At 37.4% G+C, this 12,642-nt stretch overlaps 1 long non-coding RNA gene across 5 annotated transcripts in view; it reads right to left on the bottom strand.

Annotated features, from left to right (window-relative positions):
- The window catches only part of LOC109562363 (uncharacterized), a 537,301-nt gene that overhangs the window by 370,339 nt on the left and 154,320 nt on the right, over nucleotides 1–12,642 (bottom strand). For all 5 annotated transcript variants that reach the window (XR_011567828.1, XR_011567831.1, XR_002181174.2 and 2 more), the window contains exon 2: nucleotides 6,729–12,642. This exon is cut by the window's right edge. This is a non-coding gene — a long non-coding RNA (uncharacterized lncRNA). The remainder of the gene's footprint in view (nucleotides 1–6,728) is intronic.

The raw sequence follows: 12,642 nt of genomic DNA, 5'->3' as shown, positions 1-12,642 counted from the left end.
GCCTATTTATGAAGATAAATCACTACAATTCTACTTGAGAACATTAAAAAAGAATAGTGTCTACCACAGCATTGCATATAAAGTGAAAATGAGGAGAAGGCATAAAATATGAAAGAAATGTTGTATAAATTCATCCACAATATGTAAAAAAAAAAAAAAAAAAAATTGAACATGTAATTACCTCAAAGAGCTGACTTTAAGTTTTCCATGTTGCATTCAGGAACACTAGGTCATTTTTAAAAATCATCATTTAAATTAAGGTCATGGAAAAGATGCATAGTAAAAAAATTCTAAAAAATGTTTGAGGAAGTGTGAATACTTGGGAATTTTAACACTGTTCTTTTGCGTTCTAATTCAGCTACTATTTTGACACCTATTTGAACATTTGACTGGGGACTTTTTTCACTTCTGGACGAACTTAATCAACGAAACTATCAGAAATAGAACCAAGTTAACTTTTAATAAGCTTAACATTATAAATCCATGTATGTACTTAAGATTTAGTTTGGGGATTCTTATTTCTCTTTATAGTCCTCTGTCAGTCACATTTCTTTCAAGCCAGGCTTTTTCTAATGATACACATATTGTTAAATTTTGGTTATTAATATATTTGCAAGAAGCTACTTCCTATTGACTTAATTTTAACTTTTGTTGGCTATCTTCCTCATTTTTTATGATCTGTTCGACTTAACACATTTGTCATCCTACTTAACAATCATGTACATCTTGATTCACATGCACCAAATATCATCTAGTAAATTATTAATTTTTTTAACTGATAAAAATCAATTATTTCAAAGAAAATCAGCCCTACTTCTGAGGTTGAAATAGCACAACTTGTTCATGTGTGTTTTCTAATCCTAAGCAGACCCATCCACACTAAGAGACTGACACGTGATAGGGCACGTGGACTACGTTTTTTCTTTAATTATCCAAGACGGTACGCACTCACAGGAGGAAAAAACGGTGTCATTGTCTTCACCCAGTGGTAGGAGTAACTTTAAAGGTTCAAGTATTTTTCCTACATTTGAATTTTATTCTAACTCATGTATGCTTACAAGATTGCTTTTCCTTTTACAAACTTTCCCTTGGACAATTCTGAAAGGCTTCACTAGGGCTACAGTCTACGGGGCTGCAAAGAGTCAGTCTGAGGCAACTTAGCACAGCACAGCACATCCTTAAATAAATCTTCAATATCAAACCCTAATGCATTTGCAGTCACGTCTACCCTGTCTCAGGCTTCCCAAATGTCACTCGTCAGACCCCTTGCCAGGCCTTGTTTAGTTGTCTCTCACACACACTTTGTTGTTGAGTTGCTAAGCCATGCCCAACTCTTTTGCAAGCCCATGGACTGTAGCCCACCAGGCTCCTCTGTCCATGGGATTTCCCAGGCAAGAATACTGGAGTGGATTTGCCATTTTCGTCTCCAGGGAATCTTCCCAGTTGAACTCACATCTCCTGCATTTGCAGGCAGGTTCTTTACCACTGACACTTACACCTCTAATCAAGCTACAGTATTTTCTATCTTAAACAAAAATGATGAACACAATTTAACATTTTCTTGGGAACCCAGTCGTCAAATGACAGCTATTCAGTAGAGCATAATAGATCTGTGAAACAAACTGAAAGTCACCCAGTCATGTCCTACTCTTTGCAACCCCATGGACTATAGAGTCCATGGGATTCTCCAGGTCAGAATACTGGAGTGGGTAGCCTTTCCCTTCTCCAGGGGATCTTCTCCAACCCAGGGATCAAACCCAGGTCTCCCACATCGCCAGCGGACTCTTTACCAGCTGTAGGAGTGTGTATTCTACCTCTGCCTCATTTACCTGTGTGACCTCATACAAATGACTTATTTCTCTATGCCTCTGTTACATCATTTATAAAATGGAGTAAGCAGCAGTATGTATTCCATAGATTTCAGAAAGATCAGATAGGAAAGTTCACAAAAAGCATATCCTGGTTCATAGAAACGTCTCAGGAAGTTAAGGCCATTACAAGGACTCCCATTTTCATCGTCACCACTGTTATCTTATCACTACCACCCTTCTTACTGTCAAGCAGCAGCAGCAGCATTTTTCTGGCTGTGCAGTGCTAGCCTCACAGGTCACAGAGCTTCTTCAGCCCGAGGCCTCCTTCACCTGCAGGTCGTCAGTGTCCCTCCAGCTGACCTGCAGGTAGCGCTCTAACTGCTCTTCCTCTTCTTTGAAAATGTCTTTGAAACAGTACGAGTCGGGTAATCAGAAAATAACTTATTGGATTGTTAATAATCCAATAATAGAAACTCAAACAGTGAAAGCTATGAGAGAATCTAAGAAGCCTTCCCATGAATACACTTCATGAGCTTTAGTACATGAGCATATATGTTGGCAACATACAAGCCTTATTTTTTTCATCTCTTGGTTTTAATGGATCCACATAGAGGAAGTGCAAAGATCCTTTACCTCCTTGATAAGTGAGGGAATAATTGCTTGTCTGCTTTGGTCCCCACTAGGCTCCAAATATTGTATATCAAACCCTTTCTGTAGTTGTAACTGAATTCCACCCATGCATAAAACAGCATTACTAAGTAGAAAAACTTCTTTAAAAAGTGAAATCTAGCTCTTTCCATATTAGGATTGTCTTAAGCAGAACAGTTGCTCTAGTTAATTCATAATAATCCATTTGTATCAACAAAGAAGTATTTTGTCCCCCTGAACCAAGGAGATGGAGAAGGAAATGGCAACCCACTCCAGTATTCTTGCCTGGAGAATCCCAGGGACAGAGGAGCCTGGTGGGCTGCTGTCCATAGGGTCACACAGAGTTGGACACGACTGAAGTAACTTAGCATGCATGCATGCATTGGAGAAGGAAATGGCAACCCACTCCAGTGTTCTTGCCTGGAGAATCCCAGGGATTCTATGGGGTCGCACAGACTCAGACACGACTGAAGTGACTTAGCAGCAGCAGCAGCAGCATCAGAACCAAGAAGATAGAGGATAAAGCCGTGGAGAACCAAACTTAGGAGTGATTGCTTTTCTGTGTAGATATACTGGCTCAAAATTCCAAAATGATGAAAAAGCTTCTTGAAAAATATCAGTCTCAGGAGTTTTCAGGCTATTTCAACATCAATTCCTGAAAAAATTTTCCTTTTATGTCTTTGAACAAGCTCTAATCTTTCAAGTATCACTAATTCACATACACATCACATACAAAAACTAGCTATTTAATAAGAGCAGGCATGATAGAGAAGCATCTTGCAAACAAGATAGAAAATGCCTTCTTTCAACTATTCTCAAGTTTCCCTCCAAGGTAACCAAATTAACAATAACTTCATGCAGCATTTTTGAAATTTTACATGTATTTGGGGGTAACAAGAAGAATGCTTTTTTATGAACAGTTTAATAAAGGTGTATGTGTATTTCTTTTTTCTTTCCTTTTAAATATTCAGTGCAATTCTACTTAGTGTACATCATAATTTAAAACATTGGCAGCTGTTCTAATGCCTGCAAAATCTTTTTAAAGCCACAAATTAAGAAAAAAACGTACTTATGTATTCAAATGGATGAAAAATTTTTCAGTGAAATATAGGGATTAAATTCTTGTTGACATTCATTAAGTAAAATCTCATTTCAAAAATAATATGTTATTACTGATTTCTGCATACTATGGTTGTTATGTTTAAGATCTAAACTATTTTTTCCTCTTGAGTTGTTGGCAATTATCATTTTCACAACTTGTTTCTTTATGCTAGAAGAATTATACCAGATTTCTTAGCTTTGCCTGAGCTATCTTGAAACCAACTCACCTTTTCTTTTAATGCTACTCCAAAAATACAGTAGATCTAAACATGTAAAATATATATATATCCAGGGTAAAAATGTAAGGTTAGGTGAATATTAAACAACCAGAGTTATATAGAGGGGCAGCTGCATTTGTAAATGTTCTGAGATTTTTTTTCCCCTTATTGTCCAGTGTGAGAATGTTTATATTAATATTCTAGGAATAATAAATCAAAAAAAGGAAAAAATGAGAGAAAATGCCTAAATTTATACCATAATATCGAGGAACATGGAGGAATGATAACAAGCATGTGTGATAGGTAAAATAAACTAAATCCTTACCTTTACTCATGAAAAGTCAATTAAATAATGTCTTAAAATGAAGCACAATATACAGACGTTCTTTAAAGATAATGGAGGCAGACACCAAAGGAATCAGTTTGAGTCATTTCAAACTGAATAAGATGAACTATGTGAGAATGTGAATTAATGATCAGTGTTGGCTAGACAGAGAAAAATCTAGTTAGATGATCTAAGTTTTTTTTCTTATAGAAAACAAACAGAAGATGCTTTACAATAGGTTAGCAATCCAAATCACTAATAACAAATAAGTGTTTTGCAGGCAAACTAAACATTTCCATTGGGTTCATAAAACCCAGAGTTAGAAGTTCTTTGCAAATGAAATAACAGCACTTCTTGCTTAGCTCAGCTATATACAAGGCATTTTTTGTCAAAGTAGTAATTCAAACCACTCGGTAGTTTTGTTGCATTTCACACCACAGGTGCAATTTCACAAAGGGTTAAGCTCTCATTTATCACTTAGACAGATATTGGACAGGTGAGCCAGTCATCATGAATGGATCATAAATGTATAATCATATGAGTCATGTGAAAAATAATGTAGCTATGGATCATGTGATATTCATCCTGGGCATTCAACTGGGTACAAGACCAGTAAGTACTGACTGAACACTCTTACCCTCATTTTTTGAATGCTTCACCGACCTCCTCAGAACATATTTTCTTCTAGGGTTCACAAAACTATTTCTCATCTTCTGTTAAGTCCTATTCCCCACTCTTACCCCCTAGCCTTCTGATCCTATTTAAGTGCTACCTTCCACTACCCCCAACACTTCACGATTATTCATAATCTAGAATCACATCTTTCGTGAGATTTCTTGATACATCTATAACCAGCCTGTTTTTACTTCTCCGAAACCCTTTAGACTTTTTCACTTTTTCAGTCCCTTTTCTAAAAGTCAAGCACCTGATTTGAGCTCCACAGCCTCCTAGAGGTTAGAGTCTACAAATAATTGAGGCTTTAGAGCAAGGAAGTGCTAATTAATAGACTTTATTCTAGATGAAGTCTTTAGGAGGCTGGGGGGAAGAGGGGAAGGTAAGATAAAGGTCTAAGTTGTAGCTGAGATAACAGAGAAAGAAAAGGTGGAATATTTACTAATGCTCTCTATATATTGGTTTCAGAAAAAGACTTTTCTATCCATGTAAAAATGGCTATATTTTCCTCGCATTTTTTACTTTCATTAAGAATGTTAAGTGTGGGACCTACATATGACTTGGTAGTCGCGTGATTTCTATTTGTGAGGAAAGTTTTGACCTTGCAAGAATTAGAACTTTATAACCTGAATTTATTTTGTCCTCTAGCAGGAAAAAAGAACACATTACCACAACAGACCTCTTGAGTATCATTTTCAAACTAATGCATTCATTTTCCAACAAAGAGCAAAGGATAAACAATTAAACATAACATGTAACAGAACTCTTATCCACCTGCCAACAATTAAACCCAGTAATTAAAAATTGTAGGAGAATACACATAAGCATATCCTCAGCATATCCTCTGACCACGGTCAAAGAGGGGAAAAATCTTTCCTTACATGTTCCCTTTCCTACTTCCCAGGCAGCTTTTCTTGATATTAAACAGACACGAGACTCTGTCAACTGTGTTTCACTTTTTGAAAATAGAAAAAAAGAGGGAAATCCCATCTTTTTCCCTCGGGAGGACTATTATATACAGATGAATGTATTTTGTTATTTAGTTTAATAAATGCAGCATTCAGAACAGATGTTAAAGCTTGAAATTGTCCAGAGAAAGGAACAGCTCAGGTGGCAATAATGCAGCCTTCTCACCTGCTGTGCTTTCTGCTTTGTCTTTGGAAGAGCTACTTTCACAGGTGAAACAGTATTACAGTATTTATAGCCACTCAAGTCCTCACCACTGGACTGAAGCTGCCAAGCAGGGTGCTAATTAGTACCAGGAGTGGACGTGGCGATGCCGGTTTTATGACACAGTCATCTGGCCAGTAAATTGGACAAAGAGAAACAGCACATTTACAGGAGCACTGCAAATTCCACCATGCAATGGTAAGGGGTGACTGTGAGGATCTGTTTTCTAAAAAAAAAAAAGATGGATTTTTCTCAAAACCAGCCTATTTGGCCTTTCCATGGCTATGCTTTTCTGTGAATTTTCTAATGCACTACTTAAATCACCATAATCTGAAAGGATTTCTTTAGAATACATCTGTGAATAATGGTATGCATGGGATACTTGAATATTTGTCCTCTGAGTATTATAGTTTATAAAACAATAAATCTCACTGTAAACAACAAACTGTTTTTGCAAACTAGAGAGCAGTAAAACTGTAAAATCAAATCAAATAATAATTATTTTAGCATCATTAATAAAATTCATTATACATTATTGTATAAATTTTAAGCAGCTTTATTTAGTTTAAAACAAATTTGCAGTTTATAAATGTGGCCAGTACATTGCCTTCATTGATTTGGGATCTATAGTAGCTGTGATAAAAGGAAAGTATGATATTAAATATAATGGAGGAAATTAATTCATTACTAGGAAAGTTTCATTAACACTTCAAAGTATGTTATTGTGGTTAAGAACAAGAACTTTCAGCTCCAATAGATTTGAGGCTAATTTCACACACTTACTGTGCCATTTGGGCTTCCCTGGTGGCTCAGTTGGTAAAGAATCTGCCTGCAGTGCAGAAGACCTGGGTTCAATCCCTGGGTCAGGAAGATCCGCTGGGAGAAGGAAATGGCAACCCAGTTTAGTATTCTTTCCTGGAGAATTCCATGGACAGAGGAGCCTGGTGGGCCACTGTCCATGGGATAACAAAGAATCGGACACAACTGAGTGATACGGTTTTTAATCAATTACTAAGGTAATTGCTCTAAGCCTCACTTTCCCCATTTATAACACCTACTTTTGGGGGTTTGTGAAAGTAAATGAGAAAATATATAAAGCAATCAGTAGAGCTCCTGATGCACTATAATTTTTATTAAATAATAGATATTATTAAAACTATGAACGGCTGTAATGAAGTCACAATGCTTTCTCCATTGTTTCATCTTTTGAATGTAAGGTTTCAAGTTTATCCCTGGTTATTTTAAGATTAAATGATATTAAACATATTAAACATTAAAGATATTAAACATGACAATATATGCAAAATCATTGAAAAATTATAAAAAACCTACATATATTCTACCATTAAGGAATATAAAGTGTCTCATTTTCTATTCAAAAACTAGTTTTTAAAGTGTTCCAAAAGTAATTTTTATTGTCACTTTCCTTCACCTTGCACACATTTAATTCTCCCAAACTATCTTTCACAAAAGGCAAAATGTGTTTCCAGAGTAACATAAATGCATTCTGGCACCAGAAAAGGTAAGGGGAAAATGACTCATTGTATTTTAAGGAGCAGGATGGTGATGATTTTAAGGAATTTGTGCAGTTCATAAATATACACCAATTAACATATCAAGTTCAATGCTTAAAACTACATCTCTGAGAAGTGTTGTCATGTGAAACAGCAAAGGGAACAGAGTGAGGGACTCAATTCTCAGTGGGTATGTTTCTTCATGTTCCCAAAAGTACTATATAGTCATAGCAGGTATGACAAGAAAAAAAAAAACAAAAACCTACTATAATAAAGCATGTCATGCATTTCTATCAGGCCAGAAGAACTAGGAACTAAAGAGCATCTTAATGAGGGTGAAAGAGGAGAGTGAAAAAGCTGTCTTAAAACTCAACATTCAAAATACGAAGAGCATGGCATCCAGTCCCATCAATTCATGGCAGATAGATGAGGAAAATGTGCAAACAGCAACAGATTTTATTTCTTGGGCTCCGAAATCACTGCATATGGGGAATGCAGCCATGAAATTAAAAGATGCTTGCTAACTGAAAGGAATACCGTTACAGACCTAGACTGCTTGTTAAAAAGACATCACTTTTCTGACAAAAGTCCATTTAGTCAAAGCTATGGCTTTTCCAGTGGTCATGTATGGATGTGAGAGTTGGACCATAAAGAAAGCTGAGCACCAAAGAACAGACGCTTTCAAACTGTGGCACTGGAAAAGACTCTTGAGAGACCCTTGGACTGCAAGGAGATCAAATCAGTCAATCAGAATATTCAGGAAATCAACCTGAATATTCATTGGAAGGACTGATGCTGAAGCTGAAGCTCCAATATTTTGGCCGCCTGCTACGAAGACCTAACTCACTGGAAAAGACTGCTGCTGGGAAAGATTGAAGGCGGGAGGAGAAGGGGCTGACAGAGGATGGGATCATTAGACAGCATCATCACCAACTCAATAAGCGTGAGTTTCAGCAAACTCTGGGAGACCGTGAGGAAAAGGGAAGCCTACCGTGCTGCAGTCCATGGGTCACAAAGAGTCAGACACGACTGCATGACTAGACAGCGACAAAGAAGCAGCAGAGTAACCATAAAAGCTGAGTCGATTTGGAAGATTTAATCACTTGACAGATATTAACATCCAAACATGTGCCAGACACTGTGCTAAGACACAGGAGGTAGAGAGAAAAGAGTGAGCTAAAGAAATGCAACTAGATTCAGAGCTGTGAGCAAAGCACGGTAACTACCCTTAAGAATTACAATCGAAAGTAAGACGACTGGAACAGAGGATTCATTCTGAGACGTCAAATCTTGAGATTACCAAATAACCCATGCAAGATGATAAAATCCAGGAGATTCTAAACAGAATAAATATCACACAAATGCAATCATTTACAACCTTATTTTGAATCAAACATGATTTGTCTATAAAACCAAACATGAGGACAAAAAAATTGGAATGTTAATCAGTTTGTCAAAATTAAAAGTGAAATATAGCTCAGAATTGATTTACTAGATTTCCTGTAAGAGCTGAGCTTTTCCAAGGAATTACTCTAACCCAAGCAATGGGAAGAGAGAGGTTCCTTATTTCTCTCAACTTGGCTTTGAATCTCTGCAAAAATTCCCACCCATGTCAGAGTTTGTTGCTGGACACTACATTAATTCCTACTCTTTGCTTTCGGAAAAAGAAAATTGCAAAGTGACTGCTGGTATTTTTTTCCCAATAAAACTTCAGCATATGTGATTACTGTTCAATTTAAAAGTACATAAAAATGAACCATGGAGATTTTTAAATTTATATATCCCTGTTCCCTACCTTTAGGTTTTCTATCAATAACTTACTAAGTCATAGACGGAGTCTTGGCATCTGGATTTTTTGAAGCCCAGTAGGTGATTCTGACTCACATTCAGAATTAAGAATCTCTATACGACAGCCCAAGGAAAAAATTTTCAAAAGTGTTCTTCCCTCCCACGACTTATCCTGGAAAAATAGCTGGTATGGAAAAGCGGCACAGCCCATCATGGACAGTAATACCCATTTATATACTAAAAAGGTATGTAGTTTTATGCACTGGCCTGGGCTGGTAGAGGTCAACTGAAGTCAAATTACCTGACAGAATCTTCTGTGGACTGTCACATCCATCATACCCTGCCTTCAAAGACAGTTGGTTGATTTATTACATCCTATGCAACAGAATATTCCAATGCCATCATCAGACAGTGATGTTCGTCATAAGAAAGACTAGCCCACACATGTGAATTCAGATAATTAAATTATTTACTTCTCCTGAGAGTCAATTCATGAATCATCATCTTAAAAAGTCTGAGAACTAACCACTTTGAAAAATTCCTGAATTTATAAAAGAGACTCAGTTCCATGTGTTGGTACATTCCATTTCTCAGCATAGAAACTTGCATATTGCTCTGCTTATCATGAACAATGAAAACAACTACAGAACGGCATCATGAAGGAAAATATATGATTTTCTGAGCATATTATTCGGCACAGAGAACAGCTGCAGCCAGTGATTGATAACACAGTCATCTGAGACCCACTTAATAGAGAAGAGGCTGAGAAGACAGAACAAGAGGCAAACTCTCAATAAAGCTGGGGTGACCCGGGAAGTCCACGCTGTGACTCTGCCACAGTTGAAAGTGTTTTATTGTCATTAACCAAGTGACCTTAAAGGGGCATGGCGAAGTCAATTAAATCATTTGGCCTGACTGTGTGAGAATATGGATAAATTATCTGAAAACCAGGTGCTTGAAAGTCAGGTGTCTGATAACCGATTGATCTAAAGCTTTATTCGTAAAAAGGGGGCACTTTTTAATTATTGTAACCCCCATAATAAAAAGGTTGGTTATATCATATTATCTGTCATTTAAATATTTTTTGAAAAGGCAGTATCAGTGTATCTTTTGGCAGACATTATGCCAGTTGTGTTATGAGACGATTAGAAAAACAATGGGGTGGGGAGGGGATAAATTAAGAGTTTGGGATTAACAGATACATCCTACTATATGTAAAATAGACAAAAACAACAAGGACCTGCTGTATCACACAGCAAACTATATTCAGTATCTTGTAATAACCAATAATGTAAAAGAATCTGAAAAGCAATACACACTCACACGTATAACTGAATCACTGCTGTACACCTGAAACTAGCACAGTATTGTAAATCAACTAGGCTTCAATTAAAAAGTACAATAAACTACACAGATCAATTATTTATCAAGTCGCTCCGTCATGTCCGACTCTTTGTGACCCCATGAACTGGAGCATGCCAGGCCTCCCTGTATATCACCAACTCCCGGAGTTCACCCAAACTCTTGTCCATTGAGTTGGTGATGCCATCCAAGCACATCACCCTCTGTCGTCCCCTTCTCTTCCCGCCTTCAATCTTTCCCAGCATCTGGGTCTTATCCAGTGAGTCAGCTCTTTGCATCAGGTGGCCAAAGTATTGGAGTTTCACCTTCAACGTCAGTCCTTCCAATGAATATTCAGGATGATTTCCTTTAGGACGGACTGGTTGGATCTCCTTGCAATCCAAGAGACTCTCAAGAGTATTCTCCAACACCACTGTTCAAAAGCATCAATTTTTTGGTGCTCAGTTCTCTTTATAAGCAATACAATAAATAATTTACATGAAATTATATCACATAATCATCACAACCATATTACATGTATTCTATCTAGTATTAGCTCCATTTTACAGAGGAAGAAATTGAGACTTAGACTATCAATATGTCCAAGATCACAAAACTAATAACTGGTGAGGCTGGGATTTGAATCCAGGGAATGTGTCATTGAGACTAGCTTCAATAAAATGAGGGAAAAATTGAAAACATATCATGAAGAGACAAAAACAAAAGCACAATTCATAGAAATGTGTCATTTTTATAAATTAAAAATTATCTTCCCAAGTACAGTGAGGTAAACATCAAATCTATGATAGTTTTATACACATAATTCTGGCACAAGGTGTAGGCAGATTCAATTTTGCCTTGGATGTGTTTCTTTATGAGGAGACTATTTTATCAGATGTAAGTGTAAAGAGCGATTTAAAAGTCAAACTGGACTAAATTATAACATTCATGAATGTGGAATACCCTTGTGATTTTAAAACATGCCTCCACATCAACATGCCTCCTTTTAAAAGGTGAAGATTATATTCAGCATTTTGTAATAACCTATAATAGAAAATAATCTGAAAATATAATACATATCTCCAAATCACTTTGCTGGACATCTGCAACTGACACAATATTGTAAATCAATCGTACTTCAGTTAAAAAAAAAAAAGAATCAGTAGAGACTAATTGGAGAAGGCAATGGCACCCCACTCCAGTACTCTTGCCTGGAGAATCCCATGGATGGAGGAGCCTGGTGGGCTGCAGTCCATGGGGTCGCAAAGAGTCAGACACAACTAAGCGACTTCACTTTCACTTTTCACTTTCACGCATTGGAGAAGGAAATGGCAACGCACTCCAGTGTTCTTGCCTGGAGAATCCCAGGGACAGTGGAGCCTGGTGGACTGCTGTCTATGGGGTTGCACAGAGTCTGACATGACTGAAGCGACTTAGCAGCAGCAGCAGCAGCAGCAGCAGAGACTAATTGCTTTGCTCTAGAATATGAGCTGGACTTAGTGACTGCCTTCAAACAAGAGAAATGAAACTAAGATATTAATAGATAAACATGGCAGAAGTAAAAGAGTAAGACTTTCAAGCCTAGGGCATATAAGGTCTCTCTCTTTCTCCTGCTCCCTCTCCCTTTCTACTCACTCTCTCTGGAAGCCGACTAACATGCAAGGAGGAAACAACTCAGGCAGCTCTGGGGAAAGGTCCAGAAGGCAAAGGACTGAGGTCCTCTGCCAGGAGCCTGAACAACCCGGCCAGCCACGTGAGTAACCCACCCGGGACGAAAATTCACCAGTCCCAGTCGAGCCATCACGTAATTCGACCATGCCTACTCCATAACTGCAATTTGCTGAAAAACCTTGAGTCAGAATCCCTAGCTAAGATGCTCCCAAATCTCTGACCAATAGAAACTCTGTAGGATGTTTTCCTGAGTTTAGCTGCTAAGCTTGTTATGAAATAACGTATGACTAGAACAATAATATTATCTACACAATCAGCTTAGTATCATATCACAGGAGGAAGTTGCTGTCCCTCTTTGTACCTCAGTATTCCTCATTGTGCCT

Source organism: Bos indicus, chromosome 7 (assembly GCF_029378745.1).
Source record: "Bos indicus isolate NIAB-ARS_2022 breed Sahiwal x Tharparkar chromosome 7, NIAB-ARS_B.indTharparkar_mat_pri_1.0, whole genome shotgun sequence".
Classification (NCBI taxonomy): Eukaryota; Metazoa; Chordata; class Mammalia; order Artiodactyla; family Bovidae; genus Bos; species Bos indicus.
This window is presented reverse-complemented; position numbering and strand designations above follow the sequence as displayed.